Source organism: Macaca mulatta, chromosome 20 (genome assembly GCF_049350105.2).
Source record: "Macaca mulatta isolate MMU2019108-1 chromosome 20, T2T-MMU8v2.0, whole genome shotgun sequence".
Lineage (NCBI taxonomy): Eukaryota > Metazoa > Chordata > Mammalia > Primates > Cercopithecidae > Macaca > Macaca mulatta.
This window is the reverse complement of record NC_133425.1, coordinates 80,974,580-80,994,917: the sequence shown is the minus strand read 5'-3', so window position 1 is coordinate 80,994,917 and position 20,338 is coordinate 80,974,580. Positions and strand designations below refer to the sequence as shown.

Sequence of the window (20,338 nt, the reverse complement as noted above, 5' to 3'; positions counted from 1 at the left end):
CCGCCTCGGCCTCCAAGCACGCCCCCTGGGTGCTGTGTGCTGCTAACCTGGCCCTGGCAGCAGCCCTGGTTGCTCAGAATCAGCGTTTGTGCCTACTGTGTGCCTGGCCTTCTGCCTTCATCCTTGCCGTGAATCTATGAGAGGCCAAATTCCCTGGACGGTGGGGCTGGGATCTGAACCAGGGAGGAGATTATTCTAGAACTGCACTGTCTCTTCCCCCAGGCCCGTCTTCTCCCTCTCCCTCCATGCCGCCTCCCAATGCTCCTGACAAATGTCTTGATTAATAACCTACTGCCTGTCATTAAAATCACAACTGTCACTCGGACAATCAAGTCTCAGTTGCCTTTATCACTCGCAGGCTCAACAAGCGATGCACGCAGACAGAGGAGACCCTGGTGTCCAGGGCAGCCCCACCCTCGCCCACCGCAGGATAGACGGGCCCTGGGGACGCGGGGTCAAGGCCTGGGCCTCCGCTCCCTAGCTCAGGACGGCTGCAAGGATCCCGCTGCTCTGGCTCTTGTTGTGTTTATGTCTTTATAATTTGGTCTCACAAATTAAAATAATCAAAAAGGAAAGGTTAGAGGGACAGAGTTGTTTTCACCCTGGTGTTGAGATTTTTAGCCAGCTGCCTGCCGGCCCCGCGCTGAAGGTGAGCGTGGAGGCGGTGGGTCCCCAGGTCATCCCCACCTTGATTCCTACCTGCTCTGCCTCTTCCCACAGAGCCTCTTCCTGCCTGGCCTTCCTCTGGCCTGTGTCTTCGAGCTCTGGTCCTGAAAGGCCTCCTCCCCACCAGCCTGGCCCCTGCAATCCCACGTTCCCTGGCTGCCGTGGGCCTGGCAGACACCCATGGCTGCCCCACCCCAGGTGCCCCCTCTCCTGGGGCTGCTCCCCTCCCACCCCTCAGACCGCACCTTTCTCATCTTCCTGGTGGGCCCCTCTCCCTCAGCCTGCCTCTGGGGCTCCCACAGGCCTATTTCCCCTCCGAGACTCCCTCCTGGCCCTCCGGACTGCACTAAGGGCATCTGGAAGCGTCTCACAGTCTCTCTAGACTCGCCCAGCCCCACCGCCCTTCCCTGGGCCTGCTGTATCCTCCCCCAGCACAGCCCCATCTCCTCTATTCAAATCCTGACCTCTTCCTTCAAGCCCTGGCTTAAAATTCTGCCTCCTCCAGGGAGTCCTCCTGGATGGCAGCTCTAACCCCCACTGGTGAAAACCGACCTTCCCTCCTCCCACCCAAGTGTTGCTTTGGCATTCTCGCTTTCTTCCAGGCGCTCACTGAGCTGAGCCATTGGAGAGGAAACTGAGCTAAATGAAATGAAGAAGCCCCTAGGAGGACACAAACCCTCATCAGCGCCAAACAGCCCTCCTGTCCCCAAAATAAACCCAGCCAAAAAAGGATGTGGGAACCTCCTGCAGGATATGCACCATGCCGTCTTGTCCTGGATTGCTGAGTGCCTTTCCCCAGTTGACAAGGATGGGTTTATTTCATCAACCCTCAGAGTCCCTACATCTGTGCTGCTACACCAGCCCCTCCCCTCTTCGTAGCTGGAGTGTTTTGCAAAGAGCCACCAGGAAAACCAATGCCGGGTATCTGGTGTGTGTGTGTGTGTGTGTGTGTGTGTGTTTTGTTGTGTGTGTGTGTGTGTGTTTTGTTTTGTGTGTGTGTGTGTTTTGTTGTGTGTGTGTGTGTGTGTTTTGTTTTGTGTGTGTGTGTGTGTGTGTGTGTGTTTTGTTTTTAACAAGGCTCCCAAATGATCTTAGAAGCACACAGACATACACACCAGAACCTTCCTAGCCACAGCCAGCCACCGCCTCTCAACACCAGCCTCTCACCCAGAGTTCACTCTCCTCTCCCATGGAAGACAGTGGTCCTCGAGACGGCCCTCAGCCTGGCCTTCCCCATCAGGCGCGGGTTACATCTTCCCAGCCCCTCCCCTTGGCCCACACAGAGGCATCGAGGAGGCCCAGCCCCCTCCCCCCAGCTCCGCTCCCTGCACAGACCCCCTGCCTGGCCATTTGAGCACAGGGTGGTCACAGCCCAGCTCAGGAGTTCTACTCCTGGCTCAGCCAGCAAATTGCTTCGCGACCTTGGGAAAGTCCCCACACTGCTCTGACCCCATCTGTGAGTGTTGCCGTTAATAACCCAAGGTGGCACCTTAAAAGCAGGCTCAGCTCAAAGAAGCCACGTGGACGGGGCGGGCTTGGAAGAGGAAGGACCCCATGGCTCTCTAGCTGCACATGCGTAGAGAGTACCCACAGCCGCCCTCGGAGGCCACAGACACCCAGAGGGGTAGCCAGGCACGGCTTCAGGGGGCTCACACAGGAGGGACCTTGCCAGGTCCTGGTCACAGGAAGGACAGCTGCCGCCCTCCCATTTTAGAGAGGAAGAGTCTCAGAGCCTCGCCCACGACTGGGGTGACAGCCTCATCTGTCTTCCAGGTGACAAGTCTCTGTTGGCCAGGCTGGCAGTGGAACGATCATAGTTCACTGCAGCCTCTAACTCCTGGGCTCAAGCAATCCTCCTGCCTCAGCCTCTCAAGTAGCTGGGGAGACAGACGCACATCCCCGTGCCCAGCCAGGTTCAGAGATCTTAAGAGGGAGAGAAGGAGAAAGAGAAAGGAGAGGGTGGGGCCTGCGCATGTCTCTTCCATCTCTTTCAACTGCCTCAGCCCGTTTCTGGCAATTCTTCAGGTCCAGAGAAGGCCACAGAGGTGAGATGCAAAGGGCTTGTGATCACAGGTGGCCTGGGCAGCACAGGCCGGGAAGCCAGATCCCAAGACACACCGCACTTCTATTGACTCATGATCCCCAAACTTCACTTTGCACAAGAACCAGCTGGTCCCATGTTACCACCCCCACCTCCCTCACCCACATTCCAGATTGGGGGCAGGTCCAGGGTGGAGCCCAGGAATCAGTATTGTCCACAGGTAGCCCCTGTCCCGGCTCTGAGGGGGTGCTTGGGGCTCACCCCTGGAGAACCACCCCATGACACCAGCTCATCTCGTCATCTGACCTGTGGCGTGATCCTCTTTTAAAAATTAATTGTAATTTATTTCTTCTCCCCCGCCTCTCTCCGCAAGAATCTGAAGCAGCGTCACCAACCTCTGATATCGAGACATGTTTATTATTTTTATGGTTTCTCAGGAAGCGCCGGGTAACTCGAAGGGGAATTATATTCAGAGAGAATTGGGTCCCCAGTGTAAGTCAACATTATTCATTTAACAACTGCTATCGGCGCACGAAGATGTGAGCAGGCCTTACCCGAAGATGTGTCCTGCGGTTACTGGAAGATTTAATTCACAACATCCAAGAAAAATAATTGAGGGGGAGTAGGAGACAGAAGGGTATGGAGCAGGGCCTGGGGCTTGGCAGTTTCTTGTGCCAACCACTGCCCCGATGCTCCAATCACCGCCTGTGGGCTTTGTCATGGATCACAGACCACAGGTCCCTGCTCCAGCAAACAAGGGGCCATGTCCTCATCCAGAGGCTGCAGAACGGACGAGGGGGCCAGCACCACAAAGCCTGTCTGGACAGAGCTTTTGAAAGAGGTGACAGCCAAGGTCCAAGCAGCCAGCCAGCCCTCCCAGCTCTCAATGGTTGGGGGATGCGGCCCTTGCCCCATGCCTACTTGGGAGACCCACGTGGCCCGGAGCCCCTCTTGGCCTGCCTGCCCGGAGGGCATCTTCCCTTGCCTTTGCTGCAATGCTCCTCAGTGGCTGAGGGAGCCGGGGGTCCGGGCACTAGGGATTAGAGGTTCCTGCTCGGCTGTTTGCAGTGCTGGTGCCTTCTTAAGCACATTCATTGTAAAGTACACTGGCAATCTCTGAAAGATCAAAGTTGGTTTCTAATATGCATTGTTTGGAGACAGGATACCAAACATGGAGAGCCAGACACACGGCTCTGGGACGGGGCTAGGCATTCTCCTGAAAGCTGATGCCCGCAGACAGGGCTCACCGAGGCACAGGGACAGGCCCTCGTGGGCAGCCTGCCCAAACTGCCCTGCGCGGCTGGGTGGTGGCAAACCCAAGCACAGCATATGGGGTCCCAGAGAGCAGAAGCCAGCTGCAAAGAACCTTCTGGGCCCTCTTGTCCAGCCTCTCCTCCGCTGAGAGATGAGAAAGTGCAAAAAAAAAAAAACCCACCAAACCTCAGGCCCGGGAGAGAGAGCAGAACGCCCTTGCCCGACACTGTTTTCTGCCGATGGGAGATACCTTCTCCCCGAGACAGTCCAGGGCCAGGTTCCAAGGAACCGCATCTTCAGGGCACCAGTCAGTTTGGTATTTTATGTTCTATTTTCCACTCTCTTCTCTACCATTCCACAAGAAGCAGGGCACCCTTCTGAATACCCTGAGGGCCGATCTCTAGCGGTCAGAAAGGTTAAGCACCTGAACCCAAGTCACACAGCAGCAGAGAAGATCACAATTCAAATCAGACTCCCAGCTCATTCTCCTAGAGAGTGAATGCAAAAAGGTCTAACCCGAGACCAGTAACGGCTGAGGGTGGCCCATCTTTTAGTTATTGAAGAGTCCAGCCAGGCGCCGTGGCTCATACCTGTAATCCCAGCACTTTGGGAGCCCAAGGCAGGCAGAACACTTGAGCCCAAGAGTTTGAGACCAGTCTAGGCAACATGGCGCAACCCCGTCTCTACAAAAAATACAAAAATTAGCCAGGTGTGGCGGTGCATGCCTGTAGTCCCAGCTACTGGGGAGGCTGAGGTGGGAGGATTGCCTGAGGCCAGGAGGTTGAGGCTGCAGTGAACTGTGATCTCACCACTGCACTCCAGCCTGGGGAACAGAATGAGATCCTGTCCCCCAAAACAAATTAATTAAATGTAGTAAGAGAATCGGTGTGACTAAACTTGTAGAATACTGCTCTCTGATAGAACTTTCTTTTTTTTTTTTTTTTTTTTGAGACAGAGTGTCACTGTATTGCCCAGGCTGGAGTGCAGTGGGATGATCTCAGCTCACTGCAACCTCCGTCTCCTGGGTTCACAGCAATTCTCCTGGCTGGGCACAGTGGCTGATGCCATTAATCCCAGCACTTTGGGAAGCCAAGGCAGGCAGATCACCTGAGGTCAGGAGTTCGAGACCAGCCTGGCCAACATGGCAAAACCCCTTCTCTACCGCAAATGCAAAAATTAGACAGGCGTGGTGGTGGGTGCCTGGAATCCCAGCTACTTGGGAGGCTGAGGCAGGGAGAATTGCTTGAACCTAGGAGGTGGAGGTTGCAGTGAGTCAAGATCACACCAGTGCACTCCAGCCTGGGTGACAGAGCGAGACTCCATCTCAAAAAAACAAAACAAAACAAAAAAACCCTACAAAGTCATTCTTCTGCCTCAGCCTCCCAAGTAGCTGGGATTACAGGTGTGCACCACCACGCCCAGATAATTTTTGTATTTTTAGTAGAGACAGGGTTTTGCCACATTGGTCAGGCTGGTCTCAAAGTCCTGGCTTCAAACGATTCGCCCACCTTGGCCTCCCAAAGTGCTGGGATTATGGGTGTGCACTACCGTGCCTTGCTGAACTTTCCATGATGAAGAGAACATTGTCCATCTGAACTGTCCAATACTGGCACACATGGCCTCTAAGCACTTGAAATGTGGCCAGTGTGACCAAGGAACTGAATTCTAGATTTTATTTCATAATTTAAAATTTTTAAATTAAGTGTAAATAGATAGCAACTACTGTATTGGGCAGCATAATGTTAGAATACAGAAACAACTACATTTTCTGAGCCAGCGTTTATGAGATTTGGTCTGAGAGGTGTATGTGGGCTGATGGAGAAAACAAGGTGGGTCCCCTGAAGGCAGAATCTTCCTGGGAGGCTTCCAGAACACATGAGCACACACACGACGAACACAGTGAGCCAGGCGCCTGGCTGCCGTCATGGGAGTCTCTCTGAAAGCTCGAGTCTGGAAACATCACAAAGTCTGAGAACACGGTTCCTCCCCGGGGAACTATTTTGAGGCTTCATTTCCCAAGTCAGTGATGGGGTCTACAGCTAAGGTGGGCCAGGCCCCCTCCCCTCACATTAGGGGGACCATGATGCTGCTGTGAGAAGAGCAGATGCATCCGTCCTTCGAGCTGTGATGCGGTGGTGGGTGAGGCAGCCACATCTCTGCCAGAGGAAGGGCCCCACCTTTAGACCAAATATAGGCACTATGGATATACAGTGGATGAGCGCGTGGTGGAGGGACAGATAGGTTCAGGGACGGACAGAGGAACGGGTGGGTGGGTGGATAGATGTGTGGGTAGATGGAAGAGTGGGTGGGTGGGTGGATGGATGTGTGGGTAGATGGAAGAGTGGGTGGGTGGGTGGAGGGACAGATGGGTTCAGGGGTGGACAAAGGAATGGGTGGGTGGGTGGAGGAATGGGTGAGTGGGTGGATAGATGTGTGGGTAGATGGAAGAGTGGGTGGGAGTGGGTGGGTGGGTGGGTGGAGGGACAGATGGGTTCAGGGGCAGATGGAGGAATGGGTGGGTGGGTGGATGGATGTGTGGGTAGATGGAAGAGTAGGTGGGTGGGTGGAGGAATGGACGGATAGGTGGATGGATGGATTGATGGTTGGGTGGATGAGTGAATGGATGGGTATGGGGATGGAGAAAGGAATAGGTGCATGAATGAATGGGTGCATGAGAGGGAGGGAAGGAAAGAAGGAAGGAAGGAAGGGAGAGAGGGAAGGAGGGAAAGAAATGGATGAAAGATAGATGGGTAGATGATAGATGGATGAATGTTAAAACACAGAAAAGATCTGGCATTACAAAGTCCCAACCACATGGAACGTGTCCTAGAGGCTTCTCAACAGGCATCAGTGGGTTTTCAGGAAGGAATATACTATTGTTTCCCGATCAACAAGACCACGAGGACTCCGAGCCAGTCATCTGCCCTGAAGGGTTCTCAGCCAGGAGGCACAACCCTCTCCACCAGCCTAAGTCTCTAAGTCTCCTCAGAGGGGCCTTGAGCATTCAGGCTGCCTCTGTCAAACTGAAAAGAAGAAGCTGGGCCCCCAAAGAGAAAGGATGCTTCCTGAGTTTATCCAGAGGCAAATGCTAGACGACCCCAGGTAATAAAGACCCTCGGGGCAGGGTGTGAGGCCTGGGCAGGGCTTCAGAACGCAGTCTGGAGGGATGCAGGGGCCAGAGAGCAGGGCCATGTGCTGGTCTGTGCTCAACAGACACAGGAACGTCCTGGCCTGTGCGGGCCCCAGAGAACCTGCCCTTCCTTGCCACCCCCTGGTTTCTTTCCAAGGCTCCTCATTCCTGGGCCCTTCCCACGGCCCTGGTACCTCTTCCTTCACCACGTTCAGCACAGCCTTGTGGGCCTCCAGCGATGCCCAAGGTGAGCAGCGCTGGCACTCTCCCCACGAGCGGGCATGACCAGCAGTCACACACCCGCCAGCCACAGGCACTGCGCATGTGTTTCGTGCAGGTGTCACTCGACAGCCTTTATCCACATTCTGTCCTTTGATCCTCCTAACAAGCCCACAAGGCAGGGACAGTAATGACTCCTGTGTTAGAGGAAGAAACCTGCTCTGAGGGCCTGAGAAACTTGCTCACATCCCACAGCGGGCGTCTGAGCCACGGAGGCCAAGTTCGAACCTGCACTCCGATGCAGGAAGAGGCTCCACGGGCGTTTGCTGAAAGAATGAATGAATGAATGTATGAATGTGTGCATGTGCGTGTGAGGGAGCGAGTGAAGGAAGGACAATTTGAAACCGTTCCTGGAGTCTAGGGGCTTAGAGCTCTCTGGAAGGACAGCATGAAAGGCAGGCCAGCAGCCCCAAGGAAGGCCCTGGCCAGGCGACCCGTCCAGCCAGAGCCACAATTCCCCTGGAGACTCAGGGCTCACAGATGGGGCCTGGGGCATGGAAAATAAAGGAGCCTTCAGTGGAGAGCAGATGGAGAAGCTGACCGCAGCGGGGCAGGGAGGTCTGGCGGTTCCAACCCCTGCCCGCCTGTCCCCTCTGGTCCCCCACCCCCCAGGGATTGGACCCAGGCCCTCCACAGCAGGCCTCCTGCCCTCGCCCATCGGGGCCACCCGACAACTGCCAGGCAGGCCAGGCCTTGGGCAGCCCTGGCTGGTCCCCCTCCTCCCCTAGGCCCCTCTCCTCCCTCCCTTTCCTGCAAAGAAGTCAAATTTGCCACTCTGATGCATTAACCAAGCCGGGTAATGAATGGCGAGTGTGTGGTGCACCCGCTCGGAGAGAGAGAAGCGCAGGCCAGGCACGGACCCCAGCAACCGGGCAATTTTCCAGGCTCTGCTTCCGAGCCCCTCCATTCAGCCCCCTCCGGCCCCCCCAGAAGAGAGAAGCAGCATGCTCTGTCATCAGAACCGCATTGTTCTGGCCAGAAGAAAAAACGGGTCCAGCAGATGGCAGGTGTAACAAAAGCAGCTTGCTGTGGCCAAACCAATTATTTATCTAATTATGATTTACCACTTAACCACATGATCTTTCTGCAGAGTTGTGGGCAATTAAAACCAGGGTGACTGTGTGGATTATGCAAATAGGCTGGAGCCCAGCGAATAAAATTGGAGATTAGACATTCACACAGGCAGGCGCTAGCACAGGGCAGCCCCGGGGGGAGTGAGGGGCTGGGAGGGAGGGGAAGCTAAGGAGCCGGGCTGGGGAGGGCCAGGGGGTCAGGACGCGGAAGCAGGAAGGAGAAGGAAAAGTAAGGGAAGGGGAGGGGAGCACGGGACAAGGCAGTGGGAACTGCATCCTCCCTCAAGTCCCCAGGCTGCCCCTGAAGGATGACATCAGGCCCCTGGGAGAGGGAAATCAAGGCAGCTGACCTGACCAGCCTTGCAGAGAGCCAGCCTTGCCAGGTCCTAGAGGGGAGGCACCCCTGTGGCCTCCAGAGCTTGTGCTGGGCCCCGTGGAGCCAGGGCACTCTCTCCTGTGGAGGGGAGGGTTAAGGTGGGGTGTTCTGGGCCCGTCCCTCCAGCTGGCTGCCCCACAGTGAGAGCTGCCCCATGGGACCAGGTTTGGTCAGGTAGGTGGCAGCCACCACAATGACCCACTCCATAGACCAGGATGCCCATGGTTGCCCCCAGCTCTGTCACTGACCCAGCAGCTGTGTGACCACGGCCAGTTTGCTTGTGGTCTCTTGGCTCAGTTTCCAAACAAAAGGACTAGAGAGGATGATTCCTCCACTTCCCTGCAGCTTTAAAAGATGGGGTGACATTCTCCAATAGCCAAATGCAATCCAGGTCTCCCAGAGCTGGCTGAACAGAGGCGGGGGCGCCTGGAGAGAGAGGCAGCCATGAGGGTGTCCAGGCACCCCTGCCTAGAGCTGGTCTCCTCCACCCAGAGCGCCCCCACCCACACTGCTCCGAATGCTTAGGGGGACTCATCCAGTTAAGCCTTCCAAAAGGTCTGTAAGGGGTGCCGTCGTCATCCCTATTGACTGAGGCACAGACAGGTTCAGTAACCTGCCCAAGGTCACACAGCTTGTAAAGGGCAGAGCAGGAACCGTCACGCATTTGTGCCTTCAACTCAGGCTCCCCTGAAATGCCAAGCTCTGGGTGGAAGTTAAACATAAAAACCAATGTAATCAAGGCCCCCATCCTTGAGGGGTTGCATTCTGCTGGAGTGAAATTTCTGGATCTGCCATGTTTAAGCAGAGGAGGGGGTCACAGGTAGAAATGCTCCTCCCGCCCCACCCCTGCAAGTGCCTAGGCAAAACCCTCCCAGACATGTGTGAAGGCCCCTGTGACCTGGACACAGGGTCAGCGAAGAAAATCTGCACAGGCCGGGCGAGGTGGCTCACGTCTGTAATCCCAGCAGTATGGGAGGCCGAGGTGGGTGGATCACTTGAGGTCAAGAGTTTGAGACCAACTTGGGCAACATGGAGAAACCCTGACTCTACAAAAAACACAAAAATTAGCTGGGCACGGTGGCCCCAGCTACTTGGGAGGCTGAGACAGGAGGATCACTTGAACCCAGGAAGTGGAGGTTGCGGTGAGCCAAGATCACACCACTGCACTCCAGCCTGGGCAACAGAGACTCCATCTCAAAAAAAAAAAAAAAAAAAGAAGAAGAAGAAGAAGAAAGAACAAAGAAGAAGAAAAGAAAAGAAAAAAAGAAAAATCTGCACAGAAAAGCTCTTCCTTACGCAGTGCTCTTCCCACTAGCTCTGTACTGACCTGGGGGGTGCCCCTGGCCGCAGGTGCTACTTAGCCTTAAACATGAATTAAAATTAAATACAACAACAGCATCCAGTCCTCATTGCTCCAGTCATATTCTGAGCACTCCATAGCCACACGTGGCTGGAGGTTCCCGATTTGGACATCATAGATCTAGAACATTCCATCAGTGTAGACTGTTCCAGCAGACAGCGCTACTCTGGAAAGTCGGCTCCAGGGACACAGGATTTTTGTCTTTTGTTGGTGATGAATTCCCAGCACCCAGAACGGTCCCTGGCTATCCATTTATGGAATGAATGAAGAAATGAAACGCCTCTTCTGCAAAAAACAACGGTTGATTTTGGGCGGAGTCCCAGTGAGGTCCGGACCCGGAGTGGCTGGTCTGCCTGCAGCCAGGAGCCCCCAGCCCCTGCAGCTCATGCCCATCTCAGGGCCAGAGGGGAGGCTGGTCTTGCCACAGGGGGCACTGCCGACAGCCAGGTGACCACCTCCAGGACCCCTCCCCAGCACCCCCGAGCCAGCAAGGCTGTGAGGAACAAAAGCTTGGCTGTTTGCAAAAAACCAGTTGCCACCCAAGGCTCCACCCGCATTTGGGAGTCAGGGAAGAAAAGTTAGGGCCACCGGGCTCCCCAATTTCCCTTCTCTTGGCCCAAACTAACCAGCCTCGTCTCCCCACTTTCTGAGTTCGGGCCCTTAGTTCTAACGCGGGCTGGGGGTGACAGGGTAGCAACTGGAGAGGAAACTACAGTTAAACAATTCAACTCCTGGGTACCTCCAGAGGCCCTGGAAATAAATCAGGAGTGCCCGATAGAGGCCCCTACCCCTCAACCCCAGGGTCAGGCGCTGTTCTCTGGATCCGATGAAAGCTGTGGACCTTCTGCTAGGATTACAGGGAAGGCTCCCAATTTTGCCACCAATGTCAGGGGGTCTGTAAGTCCTGATGGCCTCTGCCCTAGCATCTCTTCCCACACGAACAAGAGTAAGGCGGAAAGGGCAGGGTGGCCCTTGGGACACAGGCGCCTCAAATGCCCTGTGCCCTGCTCCCCAGGAGGGCACAAAACTGGGCTGTCCCTGGTTCAGCTCTGAGAGCATGTCTAGTCCCCCCCACCGCATGCCAGCAGCGAGCATGGCCCAAGCTTCATCCCAGGGTTTCTCGGCTAGCCCTGGGGAAAACAGGGTTCCCATTTTACAGGATGGAAAAGCGGGGTCGCAAGAGGCAGAGTGAGCTATGGAGGGTGGCAGAGCCGAATGGTGGTGCAGCGTGGCCGGGAGGGAGCCCGACACCCACTTCTCCCACAAAGAGCCCGCCACACATGCTCTGCACACACTCCATCCTTCCTCCACAGACACACACTCACACACACATGCTCTCACACACGTTCACATATCACACATGCTCAATCACACACACTCACACTCATTCACATGCGGGCTCACGCGTTCACACATGCAATGTCACACAAGCTCACACAACCACACACACTCACAATCATTCACACACGGACCCACACATTCATGCATGCAATGTCACACATGCTCAATCACACACGCTCACACTCATTCACACGCGGGCCCACGCATTCACACATGCAATGTCACACATGCTCAATCACACATGCTCACACTCATTCACATGCAGGCCCACGCATTCACGCACGCAATGTCACACAATCACACGTGCACATTCAGTGACATACACAATGTCACATTCACATTCACATGCTCACAATCACAGGGTCATGATCACACACGTTCAATCGCACACATGTTCACACAATCACATGCCTCACACACCTTCACAATCACATACATTCAAACACACGTTCAGTCACACATTCACACTCATGTCTCACACATTCACACAAGCCAATCTCACATTCACACATGCGTTCACACTCCACGTGCTCACTCTCACATTCACACAATGTCACACACGTTCACATTCATGCTTAATCACAGGTTCACACCACATTCACACAATCATACATTCACACACATCTCCATCACATGTTCACATTATCTCACACATGTTCACACACGTTCACACATATTCACACTCCCATTCACACATTCATACGTTCACAATGTCACACACGTTCACACATGTTCAGTCATCCACATTCACACAATGTCACATTCACACGTTCACACACACATATACTCACAATGTCTCATGTTCACATTCCATACAGTCATACATTTGCACAAGTCACACATATGCGTTCACTGCCATTCACACATATTCGCATGCACACACACATGGGGTCACACATGCTCACGCACGATGCTTCATAAATGTTATTGGAGAGCTGATAAACAAATACCAGGGACACCCCACCTTCCGGAGATGCCAGGGAAACAACCCACCAGGTTCCTGCCATGACTCCTCTGGAGTTCTTCCAAAAGTGCCCAGCCTCCACCCGCTCCATGTCAAGGCTCCCACCCAGCCCAGGCCCTGCCCAGCCAGCATCCAGGCTCTGCCCAGCATCCAGGGCTCTCAGGTCCACAGCCCTCTCCACCTGCGTGCGCAGCTGAGAAACAGGGCCCTACCCGACCTAGAAGCCCCCCAAGCCCTCCCCACCCCAGCAGGGGCTCAAATGGCATCCTGAGTCTCCCATGCCCCAGGCGGGAGATCTGGGGTACAGAGTGGTTGCCAACACTCCTTTCAGCTCCTGCTAGGACGTGGGTGGGGGTGGGACCTGAAAAGTCCCCAGCTGGGCAGAGAGGAGGGAGAGAGGGAGAGAGGGAGGGTGGGTGGGGAGAGGCGGGTACAAGGGGATCCCGGGAAGGGGAGGATTTGGGGGCCTGGAAGTCAGGACAGCCCATAGCCCTCCTGGCATGCAGGAGTGTACCCCACCCTCAGATGTCTGTGTGTGTGTGAGAGTATATGTGTGAACATGTGAGTGTGAACGCGTGTGAGTGTGAATGTGTGAGTGTGAACATGTGAAAGTCCCTGGGGGGACTCTCATTCCCCCAGAGCTGTGCTCATGGCTGCCCCTCAGGGCCGCAGGTACAGAGGCCGAGGGGTCGTTCGGGAGGCAGCGGACCTCAGGTGCTTATCTGGGCTGTCCCCAGCCCTCCCAGCCTCCCCTGGGCCCCCTGACAAAGGCCGTCCTCCCTCCAGGAAAGTGCTCCTTGTTAATAACGGCCACGGCAGATTTCGCCGCCTGCCTGAGTTGATAGGAGATTTATGCAGCCCGCCAAGTTGGGAAATACAGAAATATTCCTGATAATACTTCTTGTCCCAGCAAAGGTCACAGACAGGGCCTATCAATCCCGAGAAATAAAGAAGCCCCCGGTTTTGCTTGTTCTCTGGCGAGGCAGGAGAAGAGCCCTTTCTTTAATCGCCTCATTTGGAGCACTGGCCGGGGTTGTATGTCATCCGAATTACAGATTCAGCATTAATTGACCAGATGTGGGGGGCTCTTTCAGGGCCCTTGAGGATCATAAAGCCGTTCCCACACTGGTAATTAGCAGCCTAGCAGGCCCAGGCTGGGACACGGGCCCCCCAAGGCCCGCAGCGGGGACGGGGGGGCCAGCCAGCCAGCGAGCATGTGCTGCCTCTCTCAAGGCCCAGGGACCCCCTCAAGAGCAGCCAGGCTGGTGGCCGATGCCACATAGGGGATACTGTGTTCTGGGAAGCTGGTGGCAGCCAGCAGTGGGTGCATTCCTTGGCTGACCCTGTCCTGTCCTCCTGGTGGGGAATCGAGCGAGATGCAAGAAGCCAGCTGGGGAAGGGGGGTCACTCCAGTGAAGTGAAGCTGGCAAGGACACCACTGCCCACCACCAAAGGGGTGGGTGCAGCAGTGAATTCCCTGGCTTCTGCAAAGAGGGGGACGAAGAGGCACTGCCTCCTCTGTAGAGAGGCGGGGGACAGGGACAGCCAGGTGACCAATTACGATGACAGAGGGCATCCACAGGGGTGACATTACATTTAACAACCAGCCCAGCAAAGCAGGGGCTGAAGCAAGGTGGTGCCTGCCTGTCCTGCAAAACCTTAACTCTTTCACTGCCCAGACATGGGAAGTGCAGGGGGAGGGGGCTCAAGGGTCCGGGAAAGCTTGGGGGTAGCGGCGAGGAAGAGCCTCTTTGCCAACCAGCACGAAAGTCCTGCAACATTCTATCCACCAACCCAGACTAAGTATCCCAGCCCTCTAGCACTGGCTCCCTGAGGAACAGCTGGGGCAGGAGAGGGTTCTCGGTGGCAGAACCTTCCTGGAGGTCATCGCAACTCATACTCCGGCCTCTGCTCAGTGACTAGTGATGGAGCAAAACCAACAGGGGGCCTGGGCTGAGCTGAGAAGCCCCCACCTCGCCCAGGATCATACCTGGGCTGAAGGTGTGAAGCCCCCGATACGTCCCCAGGAGCCCAGCAGGTATGCGGTGCCCCTCGCCCTCCCCCTCTGGAGCCTGACCACCCAGAGCCTCACATGCACACCGCCGCGATCAGTTCTGCTGTGATGTGTTTTATGAACATGCAGATGGCATGGCCAGGGCCAGGGGGAAGGTTTTACCTTGGGATAAGAAATTAACACTGGCAAATAGCAAATTTACTGCATGTATTTTCATTTTCCTAATACCAGCACCATCTGCTAGCAATTGGGGCTCCACATCGCCGTTTTCCCCTTTATTTCTCCCGGCCGCTCTTTCCTGTTTTCATGTTCCATGGCCGGGCCCTCCAGACACTGCTGGGGGTGGGGTTTCGTCCTCAGACCAGAGCACCCACACTGGGACCAGCACCCTGCACCCTCCCGCCGAGGCCCACCCTACTTCTGTCTCCTCCAGGCAACAAGAGACGGAGGTGCCCCCACCACACACACAATTCTGAGCCTTAGAGGGATGATGTGAGCCTGGCGAGGAACAGCCTTTAACCAACCCTCACTCTCAACCGTGATAGTGCAATCAAAACAGCTCCATCCAGCCCCCTGGCAGCTGTGGGCACTTATTCCTCGCGTGCTGCATGCTGGAATTATTTAAAATAAGAAAGTTAGCTACTGTGCCTTCTGCACTGAGCTCGCCTGGGCTGGGGGAGTAGGGAGGGGTTTCAGGGGGGCCTGGGGGCACGGAGGAGAGCCGACCAGGCTCCGGGGTTTCCTGCAGCCCAGGAGAAAGGGGCCCTCCATCCCGGGGCTCTCACACGGCTGCTCTCAGAGCTGGGAAGGGTGATACTTTCCACGTGGGAAGCCATGGGGCAGGGCAGTTGGGGGGCATGGGGGCCGGCGTCAGGCCTGTGAGCACGTTGTACGAGCAGCTGCGACTCTTGGCCATGCGGCCTGGCAGTGGGACAGCTGGTGTGGCCCGGCTCCCGGGAGGGACTGGATCCATCCTGGGAGCCCCTGGAAGAACAAACATACCAGGGCCGAGGGATGATGACGCTCATGAAACAGCCTTCAGGCTGAGCCCATGGGAAGGCCAGATCGGAGAGATGGGGCTGGAGAAGAGGGGCTGCCTCTAGATCCCAGCACTCGGGAACCTCACAGACAAAGGCATCCAGGCCAGGGCTCCGCTGTCTGAAGCAACACTTATGTCATGGGCTGAACTGTGTCCCCCAAATTCTTACGCTGAAGTCCTAACCCCCAGTGCCACAGACTGTGTCCTTATTTGGAAATTGCAGATGTAATTAATTAGTTCAGATGAAGTCACATCGGGGTAGGGTGGGCCTGAACCCAATGACTGGAGCCCTTCTAACAAGGGGAAATGCAGACACAGAGACAGATGCAGATAGCAGAAAGATGATGCAAAGAGACGCAGTGAATGGACGGCCAAGTCGGGGAGAGAGGCCTGCCTGGACCAGACCCTTCCCTCCCAGCCCTCAGAGGGAGCCAGCCTTGGGGTGAACCTGCACCTCCCACCAAGATGTAGGCTCTTCTATTACCCCCATTTACAAGTCAGGGAACTGAGGCACAGAAAGGTTGAGTAACTTGCCCAAAGTCACACAGCTAACAATTTTCAGAGGCAGGAAGTGACTCTAGGCAGGCTGGCTCCAAGTCCACACTCCTCACACGGGTCCCAGGTCACACCCTGCAGCCAAAGGAAGTATATGTGGATCAGACACTTAAGACACTGGCTGGGAAGCTCTGAGTGGAATGATGCTCATGTCATCGCCATCTGCTCTACAACAAGGAAACTGAGGCCCAGAGAAGGGAGGGCACTTGCCCACGGCCATGCGGGAAGAGTGCCAGAACCAGGATGGGCCCCTTGGGTCCGGCAGCAGACTGCAGTGATAGGAGGGGTCTAGACTTGGGCTGGGACAGGGCAGGAAAGTCTCCCTCCCTCCTCCCCACATGGAGACCCAGCTGGGCAGAGACACCACAAAAGCAGCCATGTGCCAAAGCCAGCGTTTGGAGAAACTGTGGGTGACACAGAGAAGAGTCCTGCTGTCCTGGGCATACTCCATGGGGTCTCATGGCACGGGCCTCCAAGCTCAGGGGTCACGTCTGGGCACCCTGAAAATGCCGTCTTGGCTGCCATACTGAAGAACTACCAAAAAGGGAAGAGAGAAGGAAAGCCCCCGGGCAGACTGGCCCTTTTGGAACCCTGGCATGAGGGCAGGGCTTGGAGCCATTCTGGATGGGCCTCTGGTCCCTGGAACCCTTGGGGACCAATGGGTAGAAGTCTCTGGACCCCAAGACGCTGGTGACACACAACGGGGCAGGCAGGGCTGCGGCAGGGGTTCCCGGCGGGGCAGGCAGGGCTGTGGCAGGGGCTCCCGGCAGGGCAGGCAGGGCTGCACAGGGGCAGGCAGGGCTGTGGCAGGGGCTCCCGGCGGGGCAGGCAGGGCTGCGCAGGGGCAGGCAGGGCTGTGGCAGGGGTTCCCGCGGGCCAGCACATTTTTATTGTCCCATCGTCTGTGGCCTCGCCGGAGACAACAGCAGGTGGAAAGCGGCAAACGGCTCAGCAGCTGATCACGCCTTTTTTTTCACCTTTTAGAAAATGTCCTCGCAACTTTTCTTTCCCATCAGTGAAAGCTCCCACCCCATACACTGGATCTGGCCTTGGAAGATGAGGTCTTTGGACTTCCCTGGCCATCTCTGGCGCATCCCATCACCGTGACAACCCGGGCCACGTGGCCCCACGGTTTGCCTCCTTGGAGGTTGTGGATGGGGCTGGAGGGGTAGGGGAAGGAGTGCAGGGGGCGAGGGTCTTGGCAGCCTCCACCTTGGCACGCGTTTCCATCCTGCAGAGCCGCCCCCACACCCTGCTCAACCGCGCTGCTCCCACCAACTTTTCCGGCCAGAGGGAAGCCAATGCACGAGATTAGAGGATAAAATTTATTTGAAAGAATTTTATCGTTCAGCCCAATGATGGTTTTAAATATTAAAAAGGCATAAAACGGAGGGGGAACGGAAAAGCAGTACCAAGTACCAGCCTCGGATGGCTTTCGCCAAATAACGCTGCCATCTGAGAAAGAACGTGTGCGGGGAGAGGAAAGGGTGGGGGAAACTGCTCCACCTCCCCGATCCTACTGCTTCTCAGGCGTTTTCAAAGCAGCATCCCGGATCTCCCAAACCTTACGGAGACAGGTAATACATTCATTATTGATGGATCAGTACCCGGAGAGTGTAAATTACTGAAACAAACACGGCATAATTAGGGCATTAGAGGCAGCGTGGAGGGAAGGCGGGGTGTGCTACGCTTGGCTGTGGCTTTCATCTTTGCAGGTGTTCATCTTGATGGTAGCCAGCATCCCAGCCTGCCTACCATATGCACATCCCAGCTAGCCAGTTCTCAGCTGGGAGGCCCACTGGGAACTCCCTCCTGCCCAAAAAGAGGGGAGCCAGGGGCCCCGAACCAGCCTGGCATCTTGGGGAACACGCAGAGGGGGAGAAAGCAGGTCTCCACACAGACAGGGGCCCACGCACCGGCACGCAGGCACACAAAGACCCAAGGCCAGTCTGCGGGCTGTGCAGCTGGCGAGCCTGTGTCCCCGTCCCCATGCGTGCCCTCAGGATTTCATGACAAGAATGAAACTGATCAGGCAGCCTCCAGCTCCATAATTAGGGCCAATTGAAGGAGACAAAGAAATCTATGGAGATCACAGTGGGAAGTGGTAGTGATGAACGCTGGCTTTGAAACAGCGTTTTGTACTCACTGGACCATCACTGTCTTTACATAAAAGCTGCCTGCCTCCTTTCCCTCGCTCCCCTCCCTGGGAGCAGAGGCCGCCGGGGAGGCAGGCTCCAGACAGCCCCTCCACCAATTGCCTTTTCTGGGTCAGGCCTCATTTCTTGTGGCACGACAGGAGGAGGATGGGGGGCGGGTGAGGCCTCCTCTTTTGTTTTTTTGTGTTTTGGCAGTGGGAAAAGACAAAAGGCAGGCATGAAAAGCCCCCGCTCTCACATGCATCTGAGTATGGGGGGCTACAGGAAGGTGACTCACTCACTGGCACGCTGGGAGAGCACAGGGCCCGTGTGTGAGTTTGCGTGCGAATGTGTGAGCATGTGTGAGTTCTTGCGTGTGTGACTTCAGGCGTGCATGTGTATGTGTGTATGTGTGTGTTGGAATGGGGGGGTCCTGGAAGGGCCAAGAGCCTTGGAATCTGAGGAGTCTGAAGCCCATTCTTGATATTGCTTTACTTTCCAAAAAGTTATGACAACAAAACCATCCTGGGGCCCAGACCCAGAAGCCGTCAGCTATGGAGGACCCTGGAAGCAGGCAGAGAAAGGTGAGTTTGAGGGGACAAGGCCAGGGGCTGCTGGCAGAGCTGCAGGGCACAGGGCACACATGGCAAGGGCTGCCTGGACAGACGGCTCACTCCCTGGGGATTCTAGGAGACCCCAACTGAGAATCGCTGCACGTCCTGCCTTGTTATCCTTGGAATCGGGGACACAGGGGTAGAATCAAAGACTGGGCCAGCATGTCCTGCTGTCCTCTAGAATTCCAGCGGGAGACCCCCAGACACCAACCCCGCAGGAAGGTGGCCCCTGGAGAGCTGGGGCCGCACCCTGCGGGGAGAAATGAGTGGCTCCAGGAAGCCACCCTGGCTGGCATCCCCGAGACTGTGCCAGCTTGCTCAAGCACGCATGTGTGGCTTCCCTCCCCGTGCCCACAGTAATCCTCCGACTTTACAGCAAATTATTAAAACTCACTTATATTTAATCTGCCTTCTGGAATTAATTGAATTTTTACGCTCAGCAAATGCCACAGTTTGTGCTGCCTCCCGATCGCTGGCTCGGAACAGCTAAATGACAAGGCGGCCGACCAACCGCAGGCTGTGCAGACGGGCTCTGGGGGGTGAAAAGGCATTAAGAGGCGAGGGGGGTGTTGTGCAGGATGGCCCTGTCCCCACCCCAACGCCCTGAACCGTGGAGAAGAGAAGCTCAATTTATCAACACAGGGAGGACTGAGCTCCAGGCGCCTCAGGCGGCTGCGTGAGGGGCACTGGGTGTCAGCTCTGGGGATGCCACCAGTGCTGACTGAGGACCACCAGAGGGAGGAGCCACCCAGGAAGCAAGCCAGGCAGGGCTCCTCCCCTTGCCAAGGAGGGTCCTCCCAGGGGATGTCGGGTCCAAGGAAGCTTCACCCTTTCCCCCAAGTGACCGGGCTCTGGCCAGTCCCCCAAAAGACCCCAAGAACTCCATTTCCTGCACTCAGCATTCCCAGGAACCCAGCACACGGGGGCTTCCCCATCCCCCCTGAACCACGGCCAGCTTCTGCAGTGGAGTTCCACCCGAAGGCGAAGGCACGGAGGATCCAAGGTCACACTGAATACTGGCACACTCCCTTCTCGCCGAGACACATTAATCCAGGGGGTGCAGACACCTCGGGGGAGGAGGGGCAATGTTTTCAGAGCCCCGTTCGGGTGCGAAGTGAATCCTCTTACATTTGCCAGGTTTGGAGTTTTCAGTGAGATGACACCAGGGTGCCTGTGGAAGTGGCTGTGTCTCCTCTTGCCTCCTTCCCCACCCAGTTCCACCCCAGGAGCCCAGGGATGGAGACCCAGGAGACGGATCCCACAAAAGCCAGCACCCACTCCACCCCAGGTAGCTGGCGGTATCTGCCTCTTCAATCTGACTGCTCATCCACTTGGGGTGGGGAGCTTTGAAAAATGCAGACTCCCAGGCCCCACCCCAGATCCTCTGGCTAGGATTTGCTGGGTGGTAGAAAGCTGGGGAAACGTGTATTTTCTAAAACCCCAGGAGATTTGGATGCAGCCAGCGGGGGCCAGGAACCTCAGCATGGGAAGCTACAG

At 56.0% G+C, this 20,338-nt stretch overlaps 2 protein-coding genes and 2 long non-coding RNA genes across 16 annotated transcripts in view; 2 read left to right on the top strand and 2 right to left on the bottom strand.

The window, feature by feature from the left end:
• The window catches only part of GSE1 (Gse1 coiled-coil protein), a 513,676-nt gene that overhangs the window by 74,357 nt on the left and 418,981 nt on the right, over nt 1-20,338 (bottom strand). The window lies entirely within an intron of this gene.
• Nucleotides 1-20,338, top strand: part of LOC144338299 (uncharacterized) — a 120,130-nt gene that overhangs the window by 24,034 nt on the left and 75,758 nt on the right. The window lies entirely within an intron of this gene.
• Nucleotides 1-20,338, bottom strand: part of COX4I1 (cytochrome c oxidase subunit 4I1) — a 240,267-nt gene that overhangs the window by 203,786 nt on the left and 16,143 nt on the right. The window lies entirely within an intron of this gene.
• LOC144338293 (uncharacterized) overlaps nt 4,886-20,338 on the top strand; it is a 35,468-nt gene continuing 20,015 nt past the window's right edge. The window contains exons 1-2 of the long non-coding RNA XR_013412291.1: nt 4,886-5,037; nt 5,589-6,244. This is a non-coding gene — a long non-coding RNA (uncharacterized LOC144338293). The remainder of the gene's footprint in view (nt 5,038-5,588; nt 6,245-20,338) is intronic.